Here is a 26,927-nt window from a genome sequence, read left to right on the forward strand (position 1 = left end):
TCAACACAACGTAGATTTTAAAACAGCATGGCTTGGTTTCTGTGCTTAGGAAAAGATTTTGTATTTAGTGACTTACAAGTGACATAAGTAGTGACTTATAAGTGACAATCTAAAATTATATAGCAGTGGAAATATTTAGTAAAATCATACAATAAAATAATATTATTAAGAAATGAAGAGCTCAATATAGGCTCATAATAATATGGAAGATGATGGAAATGGTGGAACTTTGGGTGGCCTTGAGTAATAGGCAATATATGGATAGGTGGAGTACTCATACATCCTGGATTTTCCTGTCTCAACCTATTATTATAATAATAGCTACATTTATTAAGTGCTTACTATGTGCTAAGTACTCTACATGTTACCTATAATCCTCTTAACTATGACGTTATGAAAAATTTCCCCATTTTTCAAACAAATGAAGCAAGATACAGACAGGTTGAAGAGCCTCTTGAAGGTCACATGGGTCCAAGATAGGGAGCTAGAATTGGAACCCAGGTTTGTGTGCCTCTAAGCCTTAGCTGTGACACCCCACCTCATGTATTCTGCATCTAAGGGCACAGTTTCTGGAAGGTATATCTTGAGTCTGGCTCAGAATATCTGGTCTCTGCTGTGGGCTGTCAGTGTTTCTCCAGAGCTGTATATTGCCACTTGATATTGGTAAAAACCACTGTATGTTGCAAGCTTATCATGAGATCTGTGACTTGAGTTACTTCATCGTTCAGGGAGACCATTTTAACCCTAGTCCATGACTGTCATGGAAATAGATGAAACCTAGGCATCTAACCTTGGTCGTGGGTGGAGGATTGGATTGTCCAAAGTCTGTTCTCCTGGCTCTGGCTCCCTCCTGCGTCCTTCCCTGGTTCTAACCTGCTGGCTCTGATTCCTGACTCCCAGGCTACAACTTGCCCTATGTCCAGGCACGCACATTTGGAATGGGAATGTGAAAGGAAAGTCTTTAGAATGTTTGCTTCTCTGGTTTCTTGGTCAATGGAAGGATGAGCAACACGATACCCTGGGGCACTCCTCTGTGCTTCCTGCAGAGTTGGGGGATGCCAAGTGCCTTTCTGAGCTGGACAGGAACGCCCCATGGAGTCCCTTCCTGATGTTCCCTCATGATTTTCCTCTTTGTGCAGTCTGGGATGAAGGAGGGACTTTTCATTCAGTGCTGTCACCACTGCTGCTGCTGTCATCAACCTCTCCCTTGGGAGTTGAGCCAAAGGGAAGTCTGGGGAATTTTCCCTGAACCTTGGTAGAGGTGTGCTGGGAGGAGTGAGAAGTCTTAGGAGGTAGGAAGCAGGAGGGACTGAAGCCCAGCTGTGAAGGCTGCAGACTGCAGTGAGAGGAGGTGAGTGGCGTTCTTACTTATGCTGGGTTATTCTAGGCTTCTGAGTATGCTCAGATTCCCTAGGATGGATGGACAGCCCCTAGTGCCTGAGGTGCTGCATGCCCTGAGCATTCACCTGCTGTCAAAGGAACAGCTTTACCTCTAGCATCTGGGATTCTGGAAGACACATACCCCTTTCCAGGGTAACCACAGCCAATCTCTGTTCTCCACATGGTTGTTGTAGACTACTCTTGGGGATTAGAATGACAAATGACGGCAGCATCTAAAACATTGGCCAACATATTTAATAGAGAAAGTTCAGCTTTATTCCTTACCTTATGAAAGAAGAAATGCCTACCGACTGCTGAATAGACCCCTAAGCTTGTAAAAGACAGCTCACACACCAACTATATCTACTACCTGTGTCTGGGCTTTCTATCTCTGGTATCACAGACCTACCGATTCAATATATGTGAATGAATGAATTGATATTTATAAGCTAGTTTTACTTTTTTATTAAGCAAATGATCTACAACCCAGGTGACAAGTTACATGGCAACTCCCAGGTCGATCAGAATACAACCATGATGATAATTCCCTAAGAGGTCTGCTATGTACTGGACACTCCTTGTCGATTATATATATATTTTTAATCAATGATATTTGGTAACTCGAGCAACATCTTCGAGAGGTTTGAGGTTTCAAAAAATTTTTAGTAATGTGAGGCACTTTTAGTACTTGATAGAATGATTCACAATCATAGGTTCTCCAACAAATCCCAAACGATGTACAGCTGAGCTTTAGAATATCTCCATCTTACAACTGTCTTCTACAATGACTTACAACCTTGACATCTCTGCTAATATTTTTGCCCTCGATATAGACAAACTAGAATGTGGGCTGCTCATGGGAAGGGAAAGGATCCTAAAATCTGCGGCTGTTGGAACAGAAATGGTAACAGCAGGACATCTTGTATTTAATCATAGTTGTATCTGGAAGATTTTCATCCAAAGTCTTTGGCAGGGTTTTTAATGCTAATTTATAAGCATAGTAGTTTACTTACGTTAATAAATAAAATCGCATTGATTTCTTGACAGAGTTTAAATAAATCTATTCTTTTAGATTTATTTAATCTAAATAAATAAATTTATTTAAATCTAAAAATCGGAAGATTTTTAAAGGAGTTATAAAGTCTACCATTTGTCTGAAATGTGGTTTAGAGATTGATAGAGGATAGAATTAGGAAGAAATAAATTTCACTCCAGGGGAATATGCAGTTTCATTTATGTTGAATGAATGAAGGCTGGGTTCGGGTTTGTTACAAAATGAAAACAGATTGTCTTCTTTGTTCTTGGAGAACTAATCAGATTATGTTTTCCTTTCTGAACTTGGTCTTGTTGCCATAGGTAATGCTGAGGAGAACACCAGTAAAGAGATAATCATAAGAGGCATTTAGTAGGTACGAGCCCTATAGTCTAAGGATGTTCCCTAGAGGAGCAAAGACGCTGGTCAGAGGTAACACGAGTCATTAGGGTGGTCCCGAGAGAGACTCAAGTTAGGAGGGCGGGCAGGACACGCAGGTATCAGTCGCTCCCTTGGAGCCCCGCCCTCCACCCAGAGGACCTCACTAGTCTGTCTCCTTCCTCTGCCAGATGGAGTTTCAGCATCATTTCCACTCCAAGCCTTCTGCAACTCTTCCACCTCCGCAAAGCACTTTACAAATACTTCCACCATCACTGTTCTTACATTATAGTCTGATTTTCAAATTTATTTCTAGATCATGGACTTTGGAAGGACAGGCAGGGAAAATGTCCTAACAGTTTTCTAGTGCCCAGCAATGTTTAAACTGAGGTCTTAAGTTGAGGTGGTGTTTCAGGCTATAGTTAGAGGCCTTTACTTTTATTTTTTCTTCTATTTCTTCTGAAATGGATGAAAAATACATTTTTCATGGATTCATTTCATTTCATGTCCTCCTTGTTTTCAATTTTTCTTTATGAGAAGTCAAGAGCAATTTTTGGATTGCAGGAGGCACGAATAGGGACAAAAGTCAAAGACAAAAGTGAGAATAGCTTAGTTTCTTTCTACTGGCCTTCTTGTTTCGTAACTAGCTTGTTTCAGTACCAGACACTGAAGTTTGAGGTTCAGCTGAGCAAAATTCGCTTGAAAAAGTATCATTTAAAAAGATGAATTAGCCAAGCAAGCTATGCTTAACAGATCTGCAATTTAAAGAAAGTTTTAAGTCCCTATTTAGGCCAGATTCAGTGGCTCACGCCTGTAACCACAGCACTTTGGGAGGCTGAGGTGGAAGGATTGCTTGAGCTCAGGAACTGGAGACCAGCCTGGGCAACATAGCAAGACCCTGTCTGTACAAAAAATTTTAAAAAATAGCTAGATATGGTGGTGTATACTTGCAGCCCCAGCTACTTGGAAGGCCAAGGTGTGAGAATTGCTTGAACCCAGGAGTTTGAGGCAACAATGAGCTATGATGATGCCACTGCGCCCCAGGCTGGGTGACAGAGTAAGACCCTATCTCTAAAACAAAAAAACTTCTATTCAACTATTGACATTAAATGAATCATTTCGTGACTAAAAAGTATAAAGTTCTTGTATAAGGTCTTTATAGTGAGTTAAGAAAGGCGGAAACAAATAGTAGCAATGTTCATTGATATATAAATATATATATATACACATCACTTACAGCATAACACTATATAATATGAATATTATATATAGGGTTCACACACACACTCATATACTTAATATATTTAGTGATTACACATGAACTTTTGAGGTTTAAAAGTAGGTGCTTTTCCTCAACGTACACAGGTGTTAACTAACAAGAACATGCCCTAGCAGATACACAGCCAAGGCCAGAAATGTTTTCTTCCACATGTTTTTACCTGTTTCAATCTCAAATTGTAAACGCTACCATGTACCAGATACCAGAAAATCATTAGACTGTGTGGGTGTGTAAAATGTTTGGGCAAACTGGAATGGATTTTCCTGCACATCACAGAGTAACTTGTCTTTTTGTCCATGGAACACGGAATACCAGTTTGTGAGTGGTCACGTGCAGGACTCAGCAGCGGATCAAGTGAGGACACAGCAATGCATTAATAAGCCCAAACCGGTCTCTTATTAAAGGTCTTTTAAAGCCACACAGCCATTCACTCTTATCCAACAGAGTGGGCCCAGGTCTCCACTCCATCTTGGTAGAGATCAGGGTGGAGGATAGGTGGAGGTTCCCTCCTCCTTTGAGGAGCTTGAGAAGAAGATTCTGTGAGATTAGAGGGCATTAATAAACATCTAGGATCATCTAGGATGGGAAGGCCTGGCACTTTGTTTTCCTTCCATATTTCTGTCCTGTATTTTGGATTTTGCCAGTTGTTTCCAGGGTCTTGGGGTAGCGTGTGTGTGTGTGTGTGTGTCTGTTCTGTGAGTAGAAATGAAGACCCTTATAAAGACTCTAATTTCTTTGTAATTGGCAATTAAGTGAATTAAAAGTCTTCCTTCACTCACTTCTATACCTTTTCCTATTTCAATTGCTGCCACCATTTTTGAAAGTTTCTATTCCATGTTAAGAGTTGGTAGTACATGAATGTCTTCTTTTGAGAAGTATCTCTTCATGTGCTTGCCCACTTTTTAATAGAGTTGTTTTTTTTTTTTTTTTCTTGTAAATTTGTTTAAGTCCCTCATGGATTCTGGATATTAGACCTTTGTCAGATGGATAGATTGCAAACATTTTCTCCCACTCTGAGCTTCACATTCTTTGTCTAGGAAATTCAATCAGCCACAAAATGAAAACTTAGCTTCCAGGTTTTCTGATTCATATAAAGCCAAAAAATGGTGTGTAAATCCCCTCTCATCCATTACAACATGTATAGCCTCGGAAAAGCAATTGAATAGCTTGAAATCTCAATTCTCAGCTGCAAAATGGGAATAAAAAACTAAATAGTAGTAATAATATCAATGCTTGTGAAAGTCAAGAGAGATGTAATTTGCTATTATCTGTTGCTGGGTTTAATTGGTGCAATAAATTGTAAAGTTAGTTACAGATCTGTCAAGATTTAACCATGTCGTTTGCCCAGGAATTTAGGGTAGGGGTTAGCAAACTCTGGCCCTTGGTCCAAAACTGGCTGGACACCCGATTTCATAAATAAAATTTTATCGAAACACAGCCATGTCTATTTGTTTACATATTTTCTATGTCTGCTTTAATGCCACTACTGAAAAATTGAGTTGTGATGGATAAATATATGGCCCACAAAGCCAAACATATTTACTCTTTGGCTCCTTGCAGAAAAGGTTGACCACTCTCTGCTCTAGGGAGTTCCTAATGAAACACATTCTGTAACTTTCTACAATGCATTGCTTAATCTTTCATTTAACTGTAAGTACTGGCACTATGCTCAACAAAGTAATAGCAGAGCACCCCTTCAAGTCCAGAATCTAGTTTACCTTCCTAGGTTTTGCCAAGGGTTCCTTTCTTGATTGCCTATGAATCTCTAATCTGCTCCCTCAAGTACAAGTAGCTTCATCAGGAGGATCAGAAGGGTGTGTTGTCCTTCTATTTTAATAAGCATTTCTTCATACTTTGTGTTACTGTCATATTGCCACATTCTCATGGCGCTTAGCTTCTCTGTACCTCTCTGTGTCTTTGTCTCTGTCTATCTCTCCCTCTCTCCCTCTTTCTCTCTCTAAAGTACATGCATGCATGCACAAACACACGTACTGTATCATTGCCATTGCCAACTTTGGCCTATATAGCAGATAACAAAGGCATGATCAACGTGATCTTAAAATGTTCAAAGATATAAACCCCCAGAAATATTCAGTAGCTTTGTTACCATGACTTATCCCAACAAGCAACTATGCCCAGAAGCAGACACCACCAACAGCAATGGAACAAATATCTATTTCCTCAGATACTTGTTCACTTTCTGCCTGTTAGGACTTCAATTTTATAGTGACCAAATTTTTTACTGTCTAGAAAAGATCAGGTAATATAAAGTGAAGCAAAAATTTGTCAACACTTTTCTTAAAGAAGCTCTGATTCTCTGAAGCACTGGGAAATCTACCCATGTGTAGAAACTGGTTCTAAATAAGAATAATGTGTCTGTTGTCAGCTGGTCTCAAATCCTCTGTATCTGGCCCCTGGAGAGGTAGCAGTTGACTATAGAAAGATATTTCAGGGATATTTCTTGTAATAAGAAAAGAATTCTTTAAGTCCTGCTCCCTCCAATGACCAGAAGGTCATGTTATCTGGGTCTCTGCTATAAAGCTTACAAAGGAAATCCTCATGACAATCTTGGTGACAGCATGCGATGACCCCACCTCCTTCTAGCCTTCTACCCTCTCATCAAGAAGAATGAACACTGTGAGGGTTATACTCTCTGCTTTGGCAGAAAGCCCAGCTCACCACAGGCACCCTCACAGAGTCCAAGTGTACCCAAGCGTGAAGTGCAAGAACTGTGCTGCATGGTGGGGTCCAAGAGTTTCCATATTAAGCCTTAAATGTTTAAGAAGAATTTTAAAGGGATGTCAAGCCTTAAGTGGAATGATCACTACATGTGGACCCACTTCTTGGTGAGTGGCTGTCAAGTAATTTTGATAATGACCCCCTAATAACTTTCTACTTGATCATATGCATGGGTGCATAAACACAAAACAAAACAACATTTGCTCCTGCTATGAGTAGGCTTCATGATCTATCCTATTCTATTCTACTCTTCTGATCTATCCTATCCTATCTTATATTTTAATTCATCTCATTTTTGTTTATTAAAGCTGGTGTTTAACTACTAAATGTATTGTGTTTCTCCAAGTGATTTGTAATCTGAAGTTTTTAAAAAGTGAGTAGGCAAGGGTCAGTAATGCCATTAGCTGGAGCATTGTTGTTTAAAGAATTAAAATTGTTTAAAAATTTTCCAATTAAAATTGACAATTAGAAAACAATATCTATTTTCCTTCACAGAAAAACATGACAAAGGAGCTTGACCGAGAGTACACGGGCCTCTCTGGGCATATGTAGGTTTTTTTCCTTCCAAAACCAACTTTTAAGAATCCTTCTTTTCTTTTTTATTGTAGTACCAGGCTTTCTTTTTCCATTATTATTTTTTTCTTTCTATTCATTTTCTCCCTCTCTGCCTTTTACCAGTAGCTCATCTGGAAACTGGAAGGGCTCCCATGTTTTCTCTTACCCCTGACCTGGGGTTTGACTATGTCCCCACCCAAATCTCACCTTGAATTGTATCTCCCAGAATTCCCATGTGCTGTGGGAAGACTCAGTGGGAGGTAATTGAATCAAGGGGGTTGGTCTTTCCCATGCTATTCTTGTCATAGTGAGTAAGTCTCATGAGAGCTGATGGGTTTATCAGGGGTTTCCACTTTTGCTTGTTCCTCATCTTCTCTTGTCACCACCATGTAAGAAGTGCTTTTCACCTCCTGCCATGATTCTGAGGCCTCTGCAGCCATGTGGAACTGTTAAGTCCAATGAAACCTCTTTTTCTTCCCAGTCTCATGTATGTCTTTATCAGCAGCATGAAAACAGACTAATGCAGTAAATTGATACCAGGAGTGGGGTGTTACTGAAAAGATACCCCAAAAATGTGGAAGCGACTTTGGAATGGGATAACAGGCAGAGGTTGGAACAGTTTCGAGGGCTCAGAAGACAGGAAAATGTGGAAAAGTTTGGAACTTCCTAGAGACATGATGAATGGCTTTGCCCAAAATGCTGATAGCAATATAGACAATAAAGTCCAGCCTGAGGTGGTCTCAGATGGAGATGAGGAACTTGTTGGGAACTGGAGCAGACGTGACTCTTGTTATGTTTTAGCAAAGAGACTGGTGGCATTTTGCCCCTGCCCTAGAGATTTGTGAAACTTTGAACTTGAAAATGATGATTTAGGATACCTGGTGGAAGAAATTTCCAAGGAGCAAAGCATTCGAGAGGTGACTTGGATATTGTTAAAGACATTCAGTTTTATAAGGGAAGCAGAGCATAAAAGCTTGGAAAACTTGCAACCTGACTATGTGATAGAAAAAAAAACCATTTTCTGATGAGAAATTTAAGCTGGCTACAGAAATTTGCATAAGAAGCAAGAAGCCTAATGTTAATCCCCAAGATCATAGGGAAAATGTCTCCAGGCCACGTCAGAGACCTTCATGGCGGCCCCTCCCATCGCAGGCCTGGAGGCCCAGGAGGAAAAAGTGGTTTTGTGGGCCGGGCCCAGAGTCCTTGTGCTGTGTGCAGCCTAGGGACTTGGTGCCCTGTGTCCCAGCTGCTCCAGCAGTGACTGAAAGGGGCCAATGTACAGCTCGGGTTGTGGCTTCAGAGGGTGGAAGACCCAAGTCTTGGCAGTTTCCATGTGGTGATGAGCCTGCAGGTGCACCAAAGTCAAGAATTGAGGTTTGGGAACCTCTGGCTAGATTTCAGAAGATGTATAGAAATTCCTGGATGCCCAGGCAAAAGTTTGCTGTAGGAGTGGTCCTCTCATGGAGAACCTTTGCTAGGGCAGTGCAGAAGGGAAATGTGGGATCAGAGCCCCCACACAAAGTCCTTACTGGGGCACTGCCTAGTGGGGCTGTGAGAAGAGGGCCACCATCCTCTAGACCCCAGAAAGGTAGATCCACTGACAGCTTGTACTGTGAGCCTGGAAAAGCCACAGACACTCAACAACAGGCCATGAAAGCAACTGGGAGGGAGGCTGTACCCTGCAAAGCCACAGAGGCAGAGCTGTCCAAGACCATGGAAACCCACCTCTTGCATCAGCATGACCTGGATGTGAGACCTGGAGTCAAAGGAGGTTATTTTGGAGCTTTAACATTTGACTGTGCTGCTGAATCTCAGACTTGCATGGGCCCTGTAATCCCTTTGTTTTGTCCAATTTCCCCAATTTGGAATGGCTGTATTTACCAAATTCCTGTGCCCCCATTATATCTAGGAAGTAACTAACTTGCTTTTGATTTTGCTGGCTCATAGACAGAAGGGACTTGCCTTGTCTCAGGTGAGACTTTGGACTGTGAACTTTTGGGTTAATGCTGAAACGAGTTAAGACTTTGGGGGACTGTTGGGAAGGCATGGTTGGTTTTAAAATGTGAGGACATGAGATTTGGAGGGGCCAGGGGCAGAATGACATAGTTTGACTGTGTCCCCACCCAAATCTCAACTCAAATTTTATATCCCAGAATTCCCACATGTTGTGGGAGGGGCACAGGGAGAGATAATTGAATCACAAAGGCTGGTCTTTCCTGTGCTATTCTCATGGTAGTGAATAAGTCTCACAAGATCTGATGGGTTTATCAGGGGTTTCTGCTTTGCTTCTTCCTCATTTTCTCTTGCTGCCGCCATGTAGGAAGTGCCTTTCACCTCCCGCCATGATTATGAGGCCTCCCCAGCTATGTGGAACTGTAAGTTCAATTAAACCTCTTTTTCTTTTTCTTCCCAATCTCAGGTATGTCTTTATCAGCAGTGCAAAAACAGACTCATACACCTGGCATGTCCTGCTGGGGCCACCTCTCTGTCTCCTAGGCCTGAGCCAATCCAACTTATCTTTCAGGTTTACCTTTCTGTGGAAACAGTTCCTAATTCTTCTAGGACTCAGTGACATCTATTTCCAGGTTGTCCAAACAGCATCGCTTATGGTACTTTTCATGCCACCACGTAATTGCTCGTGAGTTGTTTCCCTTAATGGACTGTGGGCCCATGGAGGGCAAGAACTGGGTCTTCTGCTCCACAGTAACCCTGCACTGCAGTGCCAGGCCCAGCACCCAGGCCTGTGATGAAAATCTGTTCAGTCAATGAGTGGACGAATGAATCTATTGATTTGAGGGGGAAAAGGCCATTGGATGAAGGATTTCAATGGGCAAATTTATTAAAATTAGTTCTACTATACTTATCTTCTTTGGCTTAGTGTGCAGGCTGCTCTCTAAAATAAGATTGTGATATTTTTCTCTTATCTCTGGAGAGATAGTCTTTGTAGGTTGATTCAGAACTCACTTGCCCAGAACATTCCACTATTATTGAGTCTGATTTACAGATTATGTGCATTGGTATGCATATCAGGTGCTTGGAGACACTGAGGCCTCCTGGATATGCTTATGAGATGAAAGGAAATGGGAAGAGATTATATGTATTGAGGATACTAGCTGCAGGCACAGTCAGGAGAACTGCATGTGCCAAGGATCTGATTTGCCTTATTTCCCCGCCATCTCTGGGGGAGTGGAGAGCAGAAAACTAACAAGAGTTAGAAGGCCTGATCTTTGTCGACACATTTGATACTCACTTGTTCTGTGGTTTTGAGCACTTTTTAATCTTTTACTTTGCATGTACAAATGTTTATGAGAAGAGTCATTTAATGTGATGATATCTTTCATGAGAGTCAGCAATACCTTCTGGATTCATTTTTATTTCTCGACCACCACTATTTGATCATAAAACAGGAGTTATATAAATATAACAAGATAATATTTTAAAGTAAACATTAAATTTAATTACCTGCATGTTCATAATATTAGCAGAAAATTGTGGATTAAGACGTAGATGACATTTGCCTTGAGGTTAGGTCATATTCCTATTTTTAGATTACATCAGTAAAAAGCCCCCCTTTTACTGTAGATGTAGCATAAAACATCTACTACTGTAGATGTAGCATAAAACATCTACTACTGTAGATGTAGCATAAAACATCTACTACTGTAGATGTAGCATAAAACATCTACTACTGTAGATGTAGCATAAAACATCTACTACTGTAGATGTAGCATAAAACATCTACTACTGTAGATGTAGCATAAAACATCTACTACTGTAGATGTAGCATAAAACATCTACTACTGTAGATGTAGCATAAAACATCTACTACTGTAGATGTAGCATAAAACATCTACAGTTTTACACTAGTACTGTAGTGTAGCGTAAAATGTATTTCTCTAACTGTGGAATTTGGGTGAATTTGGGTTAGACTATAAGGTAGATGAAAATCCTGCTCTGAACTGAGAATGGGCACCATTGCTAATAACATATGAGCCTCTGCTTTTCGTAATCAAAATGCTGACATAATTTTTCTGGGTATTACAGGAAATTGTTGAAAATTCTATGTCTCTACCATGTTCTGTGCTTCAACTTTCCTGCTACTATTTTTTTTTAACAAGAAGAAATAGTATGCTAACAAATGGAAACAACTAATACATCGTCCAGAAAGTAATTTAGTCACTAGAATAAACTGTTCTTAGAATTTCTGCTGGTATTATGTAAGTATTTAATCATTTTCAATCTAAAATGGTTTTGTATTGGAGCTGGTCTAAATATTGTAACATTAAAAAATTGGTAAGTAATCCACTTTTCATTTATGAGAGGATCTAAAAATAGGTTTGTCTTCTTTTAAAATCATTCTGATGAAGTCATAGCCAGAAACTAAATTTGGCAGTGGTCAAATTCATCACGTGCTGCCTAAAGGATGATACTAATCCAACAATTGAGTATCTGATGTTAAAGTTTTATAGAAATATGAAGGACTTACAAAGACTACCTTAAATAATAAAAAGTCAGAGAAGGAAGTTAAGGGCTAAAGAATGAGTTGCAGCTTTCATTGATGCCTTTGACTTGGGTTTAATGAGGCAGAAATTATTGGCCATTGGGTAAAGAATATTGTAGCTACTTTTCTTTTTTTTTTTTTTTTTTTGAGGCGGAGTCTCGCTCTGTCGCCCGGACTGGAGTGCAGTGGCCAGATCTCAGCTCACTGCAAGCTCCGCCTCCCGGGTTTACGCCATTCTCCTGCCTCAGCCTCCCGAGTAGCTGGGACTACAGGCGCCCACCACCTCGCCCGGCTAGTTTTTGTATTTTTAGTAGAGACGGGGTTTCACCGTGTTAGCCAGGGTGGTCTCGATCTCCTGACCTCGTGATCCACCCGTCTCGGCCTCCCAAAGTGCTGGGATTACAGGCTTGAGCCACCGCGCCCGGCCAGCTACTTTTCTTTATTACAGATCGTGTCCTGTGAACATGCAGTAATTACTTTATTAAATCAAGGACATTTCTAATGTCTTAAATCCTAATATTTCACCATGCTATTCTTTGAGAATTCCATGACTTGGGAATGCATTTCAGGCCAATGAACCCAGAAAAGAACAAGTTTGACCTGTGTTACTAAATGGGTCACCGTAGAGAATTGCATTACAATACAATTGTGTAGTATTTCCCAAGTTATGAAAACAGAAACTCTGCATGCCATTTCTATGGTATTAACTAAATTAGAGGCAGGCCCTAGAGTGAAGCTTACTCAACCTTTAGGGAAAAGAAACAAATTTTCCCAAGAGCTGAATTCTTATGAGTGATTATTAACCTGATAGACTTGGATGAATTTTTCTCAATCACTTACAGCAATGGTTCCTAATATCTCGGGTAAAATAATGTGAGGGCAGTGGGATTTGGTTTACTAAACTAAGAAGGTGTTACCACTCTACTGTTCTGTGGGCCTTAGCCCAATTACTGTGTCTGGGGATTTCAAAAACAAATTGTATTCTGACTAATTCATATTCAGATAAACATATGAGTGCCAAAGTGGTTTTGAGCTCTGGCTGTCCCTATCCATGTGACTGCTAAGTGGAGAGTCAAGAGGAAACTTCTCACTCATCTCTCAGGAGGGGCTGTTGCCGAGCACCAAGGCTATTCTTAAGTAACATGTGACTCGATGTGCTTTTAAAATCATAGAAATTAATAATTCCACTAAACTCACTATATTCTCTAGTCAGATATTTCTCTCAAAAAATAAATTTAAAATTCCTTTGGAAAAATTAAATGAGTAGAAATGGTAAAACTGTTTTGAAAATGATGAGCAATTATACAGGACTTTTCCTACTAAACACTGAAACATACTCTTATTAAACAATTTTAATTGGCAAAAAAAAAAAATCGACAGATGAATGGAGCAGAGTGTAGCTCAGAAATAGACTGTTAGATAGTTACAACAGCTTGTGATGAATGGGTATCACACGTCTTTTGGGAAAAGAGAACTTAAATAAATAACAGCGGTATATTTGATTAACCACTATTATTATTACTACATATGTATGTCATCACCTCATATCTAAAAATTACAGAAGGCAAGAAAATAAAACAAAATAAACTACCAGAAGAGGTGAGGAATTAGGCATTGGATCACAAAGTAGGAAAGGAGTTGCTAAACATAAATCACAGAAAAAATGATATATTTTTCACTATGTAAACATATAAATTACATCTATGTAAAAATTACCAGCAGAAATGTAAAAGGTCATCAACAAATTGCATAATTTATTTACGACAAATAAAATCTTCTGAGCTCTCTGTGATTCCTCTATTCTTTCCTTCATAGTCACCTCCCACAACCGTAGATTCAATTATATGTGAATAGCCAATAAGCACCTCAAACTTAAGTCCCCAAATCTCATTCTCTGCAATATTCCATCTCTTAGAAAAATGTTACAAACTCTTGTTCAATTTCCAAAGCCAAAAGTCCAGATGTTATCTTGTTTTTTTTTAATTTTCTTCCCTTTCCTTATAAAATCCATCAATGTAGCCTGAAGATTCTACCTCCTAAATTTATCTGGAGTACATTTTCTCCATCTCTGATGGCACTCCCTGGTCCATATCCCTATTATTTCTGGCCTGGTCTGTTCAAATAACCTGTCTTTAGTTTGTTTGGTTTCCACTCTTGTCCATCTCTGATTTGTTTTCTAGAGCAGTTAGAGTGTTATTTTTAAAAAAGTAAAATAAAAACAAGCCATCTCTTGCTTAAAATCTTTTACTTGCTTCCCTTCCCTTTTAGGAGAAAATTCAAATTCTTTCTGACGGCCTATAGCCTCTACACAGTCCCTGGTTTTCCTCATCCTATGCCACTCTTCTTGTTGTTCTTTCTTTCTAGAATGCTCTCTCCCTTCCTCTCCTGCTCATACACTCCAGCTCCATTCTTATATTTTAGATCCTGACTTAGATTTATTTCCTTAGAAATACCTCCATTGACATTACAATCTAAATAAGTGATTACCATCCCATTATTCTCTTTCTAGAAACTGATTTTTTTCCTTCATAGCATTTATTATTTATAGCATGTGTTTAATATATTAGGATTAATTCGACAGATTTCATGCAGCTGAAAAACAGCATTTTCTCATGTGATTAGAAGTTTAGAGTTAGAAAAGTGGTTGCTGGTCTTGCTGTTAGTGGCTCAAGGCTATCAGGACAGATGTCTCTGTAATTCCTTTGTTCTTTCCTTCAGTGTCGCCGCCCCCCATCACAAGGATGCTGCTCTACCTCCTGCATCCTACATTCCAGGGAAGAGCAGTGAAGAGCATAGGATAAAATGGGCACCTAACAACTGTGTAACTCCTCTCTTGGAAAAGTTTCCTGGAAGCCACAGACAGAAGCTTCTACTTGCATGACTATTGGTCAGAATCTAGACACGTGTTCCTCCCCCATCTGCAAGGGAGGAGGGAATTTTTTAGTTTGTTTTTAAACTGGGCACAATGGCTTCTCCCATTTCCCATTAGTTTTCTTTCAACTAAAAAAAAAATTGGTTTGTTTTAAAAGTAAAAGAGGGGGAATGAATCTTGGGTATTAACATTCTTGGCTACAGTGTGTATGTTTGTTTACCAAATTCCCGTTTTCCCTAACTTTTAAAAGAAGGCATCATATTTTATTTTTTCCAAAAATGTATACACCCATGGCCTACATTTGGGTAAGCATTCAATAAATTGTTGAACAAATAAAACTTACTGAGAATCATGGCATAGCACTTCCTGGACTTTCCAGGTCAGGGATGCTACGTTGAGGTGGCTCAGTTTGCACTGAAGGCTAAACTTTTGCTCATGCCCTTGGAGATCATGTATAGCCCACCTTTTGCAGGAATGTTCTTCTGAAATTATCTTTCTTTTTCTCCTTCACCATCTATTATTCTTCCACCAGATGATTCTCAAAGCAAACAAGATGACTTATCATCTCCCAACTTAAAAAGATATATCTATATGCTGACTGCTACCTTCCCAACCCCAGCCCTGACCTCTTTCCTGAACTGGATAAAACTATCTGTCTGACATTACCATCTACAGGCTGCTCAAACGTAACATTATCAAAACAACTTTCAATTCCCTCTAGTCATCTGCATTTTGGTAAAAAGCAAAGCATCTACTTAGTTATATAAACCAAAGAAACTTGAAGTGATTATTCTACTTCTTTCATTACCTTCCACATCCAATCAGCGAGTTCTGCTAAATACACTTCCGACTTTGTGTAAATCCATTACTTTTCTCCATCTCCATTTCTATATCTTGTTCACAGCATGGTTAGCCTTCTCCTGTCCTATGCTGAAAAGAGTAGAGACTCTCGTTCCAGGCCATTCTTGCTGGATAACCATGGACCTACACAGGTTCAGTTGGGGACTGTGATGTGAAAGAATAGAGGCAATGGAGAGAAAAAAAGTATGCAGAGATTTTCCCCACATTCACTGAACTTTTTAGAGCTCTCTTTTCTGCTACTGAAGCCAGAACAAGAGGGCTTATCTTGGATTTCACTCTGTCTGCTTCACAATACTCAATTCAGAGTTCTGGGGTGGGCTGAGTTAAATAAATAAATGTTATTTGTTCAGGATGGGAATAATAGAGGGGAAAACTCACCATTGTCTTGTTTGTATATAGAATTCTGTTCTTCCCAGATCAGTCTGTTGATATTTACTTTTTAGGGTTTTCAAATATCCATCTACACATTCTGTCCAGGTCTTATAGCTGAGTCTGGGGGAAATAAAAGAAAGACTGTGTTTCCTCCCTCGTCTTTTCCTTGGAGTGTTAATGGATTATACTAACAGGCTTTCTAATATTGAACTGGCCTTGCATTACTAACATAAATCCTTCTTGGTTGTGATGTGTTATAATTCCTTCTTGGTTGTGATGTGTTATAATTGTCTTAATTTAATTTACTGTAACTTAATTTAGGAGAGCTAAATAATTAAACATGAGGCCAAAGTACATAAGAAAGCGGCAGCCCTTTATTGCAAATATGCACACACTCTCTGGCGAGGTTCCCCGGTCCTCAGGTATGGGGGCCAGGGAAGTCCCGCTGGCGCTCTCGGGTGAGGTTCCCCAGCCCACGAATGGGGGGGGCCAAAGAAGTCACGGCGGCTCCTGCCGGCAGCGGACTTTTATGCATTGGTACTGGAAGGGGGAGGGCAGTGGGCGGGATAAGGGCGTGTGATAGGGGCGTCTCCATAGGGGTGGCCGGGTAAGTTTCGATCTCTTCGGATTGACGTCACCTGGCGCATGCTCGGTTGATCTGGGTCTTCTCTGGCACGGGCTGCATTTTCCTGTGGGCGGGAAAGTTGGTGAGGAAGAACCCCGAAGCAACATGGATTGTGCCTTTTTGCTCACCTTCCTCCATCTTGTCCTTTCTCCCTCACCCAAACAATAATTTTTATGTATTGCTGGGTTTGATTTACTAATGTTTTATTGAGGATTTTTCCTTTACATTCATCAGGGATATTTTTCTCTAGTTTTCATTTTGTGTTCTGATTATAGTGTTAAGGTAATGCTGGCCTCATAAATGAGTTGGAAAGTGTTATCTCTCATTTTCTGGAAGAGATTGTTTAATATCAGTGTTATTTCTTCTCTGAATATTTGGTAGAATTCTCTAAGAAAATCATCTGGGACTTGAGATTTCTATTTTTGGAAGGTTTAAAACTGCACATTTAATTTTTAATAGGTATAGAACTATTTAGGTTATTTGTTTAATCTTGGGTGAGTTTTGGTAGTTTGAAGTTTTTCACAGCTTTGTTCTAGCCCTTCTAAGTTGTTAAATTTATGTGCATAAAGTTATTCTTAATGTTTTTTAAAAAATTCTTTTAATATCTGTGGTGTCTGTGGAGTCTGTAGGTCTCTTTCCTTCCCGATATTGAGAATGTATATGTTCTCTTTCTTTTTTTTTGACAGTCTTGTTAGGGGTTAAATCTTACTGATTAATTTAGGAAATTATCTTTTGGATAGATTTTCTGTATTGTTTTTATTGATTACTGCTCTTTTCTTTATGATTTTCTTGTTTCCGTGTGCTTTGGGTTTATTTTGCTCTTGTTCTAGTTTCTTGAAGTGAAAGTATAGATTATTGGTTTGAGACTGTTCTTCATTTTTTTAATTACATAGATCATTCTACCCTTCTTTTCTTGCTTTTCTATAACCTTCCGCTCCAACAGTGAGAAAATTTGACTTGCACCATCTTTCATCCATTTATTTAATCTTTCCATTCCACTATAATGATATCAGAATTATTTACCTGTGCTCCCGTGAGAAACACCTTTATTAACCGGGCCACAGTGCTTACGTGCAGTTTCTTTTGCCTTTAGTCTTACAAACTCCACCCATTTCCAAAATCACTTAGGTTCACTCCTTTTCCCTTTCAGTGAGTTCGTTTCATACATTTGCAATATAATTAGATCTTTTCTTTACATTTTGCATGTCTTTCTTCCTACTAAGGTTTTGAAAAGTCAGCTTTGTTGAACTACAGTTATGTATAACAAATTGTGTCGATTTAAAATGTAATTCAATGAACTCTAACAAATGCAAAAACCCATTGCCACACTCACGAAAGCACTGCCACCATCAATTCGTAGAATGCTTCTATCACCCCCAAAACTCCTCCAGGTCCCTTTGCCATCTGTCCTCCCTCCATGGCTGGCCCCAGTCTACTGCTAAGCTGTTTGTTACCATAGATCAGATTATGGCTTTGTTTTAGTGATTTTGAGATTCATTCACGGTTTTGAGTGTTATCAATAATTTGCTCTTTTAAAAAAATGGACTAGTATTCCATTGTTTGGATATACTACAATTTATCTTTATTTTATTTAACCACCTGTTGAGGAATATTTGATTTGTTTCAAGTTTTTAGCTATCGTGAATGAATGAAGTTACTGTAACGCTTATGTACAAGCACTTTTGTGCAAATAATCTTTCTTTTCTCTTGGGTAAATAACTTGGAGTTAGACTTCAATGACACCATGTTAGATGTTTTATTTTTGTCTCACAAGCCCTTGAAGAGAGATGAATAGAAAATTTGAAATTCAATGAAAAAGAAAAATTGATTGAAAAATTTCTGTTGATCTCTCTAAAAGTTAATTTTTTTCCATCATTTTCATTAGTACATTTTGATTTTTATTATTATATTTCTTATTCTAAAATTTCTATTTGCTACTATTATCTATTTTCTATTTTCCCACTTATTATAAAAGTGTCTGAAACCACTTGTTAGAGCCTTTTTATAACAGCTGCTTTAAAATCCTTGTCAGATAATTCTAAAATCTGTCTCATCTTGGTGTTGACATCTGCTGATTATCTTTTGCTGTATGAATTGAGATTTTCCTGGTTTTTGGTTTGACAAGTATTTTGTATCATGTCCTGGACATTTTGAGTATTATATAATGAAACTCTGACTCCTGTTTAAATCTACTTTTTAAATAGACAGCAATGGTTTTAATGGCAATCGGTGAGTTCTGGTTTTAATGGCAATTTAATTGTCAAAATCTTTGTAGTACTATTCTCATCTGCCCTTTTTTGCACTACCCAGCAGTCAATCTGAAACTATCTCATAGTTTAGTCAACAAAGCTTTTGCTCTATTGATTCTGTTCATTTTCACAGATTAATGGAACAGTGGTGAACTCAAGACTTCATATACAAATTTAAATCTTTCTTTTCTCCATCTCCCACGTTGTGATTGTCCTCAAACCCCCTACCTGGGAGGGGAAGGGGTACTACACTTTTGCTAGTGTCTACTTTCTTCAAGGTGGTAGTTGACAGGATCCCACCTCACGACTTTGTGCACACAGTGTGAGTAGAGGGGAAGGGCTCTATTATCTGTGTGTCCGATCACCATCAAAGGGTGGAGGCAGGACACTGCTGCTTCTGCTTGTGTTTACTTAGTGTAGAGTGGGATTGTCATTATGGTTCTACCCTACAGTTTTTACAGCAACCAGGTCAGTGAGGAAGATAGAGGGTGTTACTTCTCTTGTGGCATCTGCTTGTAGTGGAGTGATTATCATCCAAAGGATTCTTCTTCTTCCTGGACCTTTGGTTAGATTTTCTCCCTGCCCCTGTTAGTATTTTAGCAGCAGGGTGTGGTTTGCAATAGCACCTAGGCTGGAATGTAAAGGAAAACAACAACAACAACAACAACAACAACAACAACAACAACACAAATGTAACACTAGGTGGCCCCTCAAGTCCTGAGATTCCTAGCCAGTCTTCCTTCCTTTCTTCCCCTTTTAGAGTTTTCTCATAGTCTATGAGAAACTTACAAACCTTACCTTATTTTATTTCCAGTCTGTACATGCACACACACACACACACACTCACACAGAGAGATTCCATAAAATTTTATTCATCTTCATTGGAACAAAGGGGGCTGATAGTCTGAGAAGACGTTGCCAGAGTGGGAGAAAAACTGAACTTCCAAAGATGTGCTTGCATTTTGCATGGTGGAGTGGGGTGGGTGGGTCATATGTCACTGGGTGCTGTAGGAATGGGGATAGTATGAACATGTACAAGAAAGTAAGAGACAAAAGGGAAAGGGAGGCATAATTGTGGTGAGGAAACAGTGCATTTGAAGAGAGATAAAAGGACATTTAGTTGCTGATGTGAGTGAAAGTTTGGGGATGGGAAGAAATACTTTAAAAGAATGTAGGAAGTACTTTTGATGTTGGCATGCTTTGTGAAATCCTTAGGGAGGTCTCCTTAAGGAAGCCTAAGTAAATGACATGGGATTTGTGTTTTCTTTGAATATGGTTTCCTGCACAGACTGGATCCTGGTGGTTCCCAGTTTTTATTCTTAGTTTTACTTTTATTTTATGTTTTATTTATAATGAAATTGATAGAATTGTAAATGAAACGACCACAATAAGATAAACTCTTAATAGTTTCCTAATCTTATTAGACTTCCCTTTAGTTTATACTTATTTCATGTGTTCTTGTGTGTTTCACATACACAGAACATATTGTTTTTTTCTTAAAGACACAATTGATACATGCTATTGCAACTTTTGCCCATAAATGAAAGGCATCCTTCTAAGGGTTCGCATAAGTTGGAAATTTATTACTCCAAAAATAATAAGGAAACTACTCTGAGTTGAAAGGGTTTACTTTTGTTTTTGATAAGGTTATATATGGAATTCTCTGTTTCTTATAGACCTTTATGAGAACAGATGGACTGTGATTTTTTAAGCAGATTTTGTGGGGATATTTATGAATAAGTCAAGATAGTAGCCGTATTGTCTTCTGACTTCTAAGGATAAGTTTAAAAGGATGTAGTGGGAGGCAAGCCCAGAAATGATCAGGAAGGCTTCATGGTTCAAAAAGAAAAAAAAAATCATAGGCACCCTAGGATCTATTTCAACTGCTTTTTTTTTTAACTTTTATTTTAAGTTCAGGAGTACATGTGAAGGTTTGTTATACAGGTAAACTGCATGTTGGCGGGGACGCTGTGTAGAGATTATTTCCTCTCTCAGGTAATAAGCGTATACTTGAGGGTGGAGGGCGGGAGAAGGGAGAGGATCAACTGCTTCTTTTTTGAGAAAGACACAAGCTTTCTGAGCCCAACTTTTCTCATGTTGTAAAATGGGAGACTTTGACTTAAATAATGTCTAACGTTTCCTTTAGCTTACTATCTATCTATCTATTAATAAAGGAAAAATTATATATATATATTTACTTTCAAGGCTGCTGAATTCACATATTTAATTAAAATTAAAGTGAGGACTTAAGCATCACTCTGCAAATGGAAGAATATAGGTAGATGTTTTAAAGCTCCCATTTACAAACAGAACAATAATGTTAAAGGATAAGAAAATAGAGGCTTGTAGGAAAATTAAACACATTGTTTATATTGAACTTTACCACTGAAACTGGTCAAGGTAAAACTTAATAAATTTAAAGATTTAGAACATTTACTTTTTCATGACAAATAATGACATTCAAAATGTGGTGATAAAATAATTTAGGAGATGAAATGGGACCAATTATTGCATTTCTTTGGGAAGTTGAAATCCTGAGGTAGAAAGTGAACTTTAATTTGCTTCTAAAATTAGATTTGGATTTTGTTTAGGAAAGCTCCCTGTGTTTGTTCATGAATCTCATAGAACTAAAAAATTCAAATAGAAAAGGTAGCACTGATAACAATAGTGATTCTTCAAGACTTGATTCTTCAAGAATGTACCATTTATTATTCTGTTGTTTGGGGCCATGACAACGTGATGAAATGATGTAGCACAAATAAGTGGAAACCAGCAAGGCCTCCTGCAGTTGGAATTCTGATCAGAGAGATTATAGGAAGTTCCATTGACTGCATTCAGTTTAAATGCATGAGGAGAATACTATATCATGTTATTTATTGCCAAGTGAAAGCTGAGATTATTCATTTCAAAAGTAAAAGAGAAACAGAAGAAGGTGGAGGAACTAAAGCAAGAAGAGAAGAGAGGGTAACTATTTACATGTAAACAAGAGGTGTAGAGTAATTGAATTCCTTTATGTCCTGCCCACAGTAAAACAACAGAGAATACATCAAGAAGTAAAAATAGACCTAACATGCAATCACTTAGAATGAATTCACATGATAGAATGTGCAATTAAGCCATAGAGCTTGCTACTACAAGATTTTATTCAAATAAACAGATAGATTAGAAAGATTAGAGTTGGTAAACACAGTTTATATAAAAATTTCAATGTCTGGAATTTGGAACCAACAACAACAAAAAAAAATCAAGCAAACAAACAAAACACAAATGGCATCAGCTTCCAGGGAATAGGCTTATATATTTAAGGACGTGCAAAGAATATCCCTTAATTTGGAACATGAATTATACCCAGGTCATTTCCATTTTCTGGGCACTACACTAAATCTAGCACCCCTTACCATGCCCTTGCCATTAGTATTTGGTCACCAAAGAGTTCTTAAATCTTCAGCCTAAATACAGAGCTCTATGTAACCAGAGTTCACAGCCTCCTCTACTGACACCTCATGTAATCCTGAATTAATCCCTAGTAGTTTCCTTAAACCCCTCTCATGTGGAAGGTGTTCATTTCTCATGTGCACCTTAATTTAGGCCAAGAAGAGAAAAAGACTTTTCTTCTGGCTCTTTGCCATCATTTTTAAGTCATTTTTTTGTTGTTTTCTTTTACTATTCTTCCTCCTTTGAAGCCCTACACATCTACATCTGCTCCTTCTTTCCAAGCTTGGTCATGACTACCTGCCAAGCTCCAAGCTCTTCCTTCAGAACCCTCGAGGATTTTGACATCTGTACCTCAGTTTTTTCTTCCAGCTTGTCCCTGGCCTGAATGTCCACACTGGATACCATCTACTGTCTAGCCATTTAACCAGTTCAGCACTCCATTTTGTTGGGCACCCCTGGACATTGTTATCTTTTGGAAATGGTTCACTTTTGAAATTCTGAGCTCTTTACCTGCAATCACAGCCTTTGTGTACTCCACCCTCCCATTAAACATGCTTAATAACGCCTTGTGTTCAGGTGTAATGATGTCTATAATCTTAAAGTCGAGCAAGCCTTCTTAGTTTCTTTTATATTCAGCCTATAAAGGCTCACTATGTTCACCAGTTACAAGAGTTTGGGGGTGGGAATCTGATGTGTTGATGTCCATGGTCCTGAAACAATCTCTGGAAGATCATGAGGAGGGTCACGCCCACCTCTTTACTATGCACTGTCCAGGCTGGTCTTCATGGTCTACTATTTCAACTGCACTCTCATTAACGCTAAATTCTAGTCCACCACATCTGCATTCATAATTCGCAATCTAACCATTGATTTTTCTCTACCTTGCTCTTGGACTTTCAATTATGACTGTAGAAAGTCACGTAACCTTGCTACTTAGCTCCTCTACAAATATTGAATTTCTGGCCACAGCCGGTTGTCTGGCCTTTCCAAGTCTCTATAGAAGTCTGGATTATTGTTATGCCTATCCTTTGAGTGTGGGAATTTCCCAAGGGATCTTCCCAGTGTTTTTCCTTTTTTTGCTTTGGACTCTATCTGGAAGTCACATCAAGGTTTTAGCGGCCATCTAGATGTCAGAGACTCCAAACAAGCATCTTTATCACCAGCCACTTCTTTTGCATACAGGCTTAAATATTCAACTACTTTTTCCAAATGAATGTTCTATGGACATTTCAATTTCAATGTATTCAAAGCCAAACTCGTTATTTCCTCTTTCCCCATCGTTCATCGTCTTCCTGCTGAATTCTCTGTCTCTTAATGATATCATCATCAGACAGTCAAGCCTGCAGTGTCCTCACCACTCCACACCAGATTATTAGGTATTTGCTAACTATTCTCAGAACACATCACGTACACTAATTCCATGGGCGTTTGCTCATGCTGTTCTCTCTCCTCTGGGATGCTTCTCATCTTCATTTTCCCTGATCCAGATCAAATGCTAGCTTATTTGTGAGGCCTACTTAAGACTCCCACTTTCAATTATTTCATCCTGAGCACTTCCATTTGCTTGCCTTTCTGTCCTATCACTTGTTTCGTTTTACCCTGGCACATTTCATTAATTCAATAACATTTATTAAGCCCCAAGTATCTTAACAGACACTGTAATACACAAGGGGAAAGAAATAGGAATAAGTTTTGGTTGTTGGACTGAAGGAGTTTATATCTCCTGGTATCTAGAATATAGCCTTGTAATTGTGGGCACCCATGTATTGAATTTGAGTTAATTTAAGAAACAAATCGGCCAGGCGCGGTGGCTCAAGCCTGTAATCCCAGCACTTTGGGAGGCCGAGACGGGCGGATCACGAGGTCAGGAGATCGAGACCATCCTGGCTAACACGGTGAAACCCCGTCTCTACTAAAAAATACAAAAAACTAGCTGGGCGAGGTGGCGGGCGCCTGTAGTCCCAGCTACTCGGGAGGCTGAGGCAGGAGAATGGCGCAAACCCAGGAGGCGGAGCTTGCAGTGAGCTGAGATCCAGCCACTGCACTCCAGCCTGGGCGACAGAGCGAGACTCCGTCTCAAAAAAAAAAAAAAAAAAAAAAAAAAAAAAAAGAAACAAATCTTGAAAAAATGGTAAAAGTTGTTTAGGTAGCTGGAATATTATCATGAATAAACCTTTTTTGAGATTGGCAGTTGTGATATGATATCTATGTGGAAAAACATCACGTTTCTTTTAGATTTAGCATGAGAATGACTTGTGAAAAGGCAGTGCTTTCCCCTAATTATAATAATTATTTATTATTTTTAGAGAGATGGGGTCTGGCTATGTTGCTCAGGTTGGTCATCCCCTAATTACTTAAAAATCACTCCCTAGTTTTATAGGACACCCAAGTTTTGGAGAAGAGAATAACTTTGGCTGCAGATAAGACCACTTTGCTTTACTTTCAAGGCTTTTGATGGGAAAGGTGGACATTTTAAATTTATTTTATATTATGCCTTTAGAGAGAAGGTATGGCTAGTGGTTCATTTGGGGAAAAGGGGAGAAATACTTTAGACAAAGCCTTCATATAAAACTTTACAGATAGAGTATTTAGTGGTAATAGTAGAAAGGATTGAAAAGTAGTTGGGTGATATGATGGTTTGGAAGTCTCACAAAGTGTCTCCTTACACTCGTTTATTTTAATTGAGTCAAGGAACCTACAAAAAGAATGCATGAGTAATGATTGATAAGGTGGGTGAATGAGGAAACACAAGAGTCTCTGTTATTCAACTGGTCCCAAGGATAAGCATCTGCCACTGGAATAGATGAGATGCCAAGCAATAGAAGATGCAGGGACAATTAGCCTCCCTGCTGGGTGCCTGGTATCAAAAGAGTGAGGAAGGGCTCTTCTTCTCAGTTCTTCATTGGACCAAGCGATGATGCCAACCCTGTGGCTTAGTGTCTATGAGAGCATGGGGAAATAGTATTCTTGGCAGAGACACTGGTGCTCTCTGAAGACTGAGAACATTGATGAGGGCCCAGAGCAGGAGAAGAGAAGCACAGAAGACCCGTGTGGTGGCTGCAGCTGATGAACAAATCTGTTTCCTTGGGAACCCTTAAACTTCTTAGCAAGCTTCATCCCTGGGTAAGTGAGGACAAGAGACAGTAAAATGTAGGTTATTGCAATTCATGTTTCCTCATCTATATGCATGAACTGGCAAGGCCAATGGAAATTTCGATTATCGTTGTATGGCAAGGGAGAATAATTAATGTAAGACACCAATCCACATGACTCCTTTCTTCTCAGACTTATGTCACTTTGGGATTGGTTAATTGTAAATCAACTATTGCAAATACAGTAGTGGGAGGGGTGTCTGAGTTAACGTGAAGAAGAAAACAATGGTGAGTAGAGCCTTAATTATGGATGACTCTTGGTACTTCCAAGAAGATTATCCAGGGTGTGTGTCACTTGGGTCACTTGCTTTTTACCTATTGACCATTTCACCACTTTAAAGTACTTTATGTCCTCAGTAGGTAAGAAATCGAAAGGATGTGGGATTCAAAATATTCAGCCTATGAACATAGCAATTAGAATATGGAGAACAGGGAATCCATTTGTAGGCTCATTTTTTTTTTCGTATTAATAACAACCTTCTCCTTCAGAAAGTTCATCACAACTGCTAAATCAAAATTAAATTTCAGGGATTATCTGCATACTTTTCTCTATGATTATACTACTCATAAACAATCATGGAGGTGAGCAATAACTACTCTATTCAATTTTGGACAAGTTAACAGGATCCCCTCCTGGGAAAGAGGCAAAACTCCACAAAATTGAGAGGCGAGCAAGTGGAAGATGATGGTACCTTCTAATTGCAATAGCTTTTTACAATAGAGAACCCAGTTACTTGGATAAATGTTGGCTGTTTTGAAAACACTCAGGCAGAAGGACCAGGCTTGTAGTCACTTCCGTGCATAGTAGGTGAAGGTAGGTGCAACATACAGCTCAACCTCATGATGCTAGAGCCAGAAACCGAAATGTATTGCTGCCCCTCTGTGGTGTGTTCTGATGGCAAAGGTGTAGGCAACCAACTGGGCCCAACATACCTTTCCCTACACCTGGCCAATTTTCAAAGCGCAAACCCACTTTAACAAACTCTAGCCTCTATTATAGGAGGAAGGATCTGGGTGGTACAGACATGGCTTTCCATTGCCAGATCAGAAGGGTGGAGGAGAGGCTGGCAGGATGACAAGAATGAATGAACACACCAAGTTTCAGCTCCTATCTGAAGCTGCTCAGTTCAGGTAAGCGTTTAGAGAAGTCAGGTGCAATAACTAACAGGGCAAATGTTTCTCTGGAAAATTCCAAGCCAGAGAAAATTGGGAAAAAGAGGGAAGGATGGAAAGCAGTACAGAGAAGCCAGCTAAAAAGGTTAGAGGTCAAGATGAAAATATGAGATTCGAGAATGATAAAAAACATTGTGTGAGATTCTATTTTAGGTCATTATGCCAGGGAAATTTACACAGGATAGGGTTGAAAGAAATTAGGCTATAAGATGAGTGGCAAGTTGCAATAAAATGGCACCCTAAACTCACCAAGTCACTGTTGTCACTGCTATCGTGCCTTAGTTGATTTGATGTCTAGTTAGTCTATTTGTGCATTTTTCACA

At 39.1% G+C, this 26,927-nt stretch overlaps 1 protein-coding gene across 1 annotated transcript in view; it reads left to right on the forward strand.

The window, feature by feature from the left end:
- The first annotated feature begins 1,268 nt into the window (after positions 1-1,268).
- Positions 1,269-26,927, forward strand: part of SERPINB7 (serpin family B member 7) — a 55,281-nt gene continuing 29,622 nt past the window's right edge. The window contains exon 1 of the mRNA XM_010388793.2: positions 1,269-1,351. The gene's annotated coding sequence lies outside the window, so the exon portion shown is untranslated. The remainder of the gene's footprint in view (positions 1,352-26,927) is intronic.

This window comes from Rhinopithecus roxellana, chromosome 21 (assembly GCF_007565055.1).
Source record: "Rhinopithecus roxellana isolate Shanxi Qingling chromosome 21, ASM756505v1, whole genome shotgun sequence".
Classification (NCBI taxonomy): Eukaryota; Metazoa; Chordata; class Mammalia; order Primates; family Cercopithecidae; genus Rhinopithecus; species Rhinopithecus roxellana.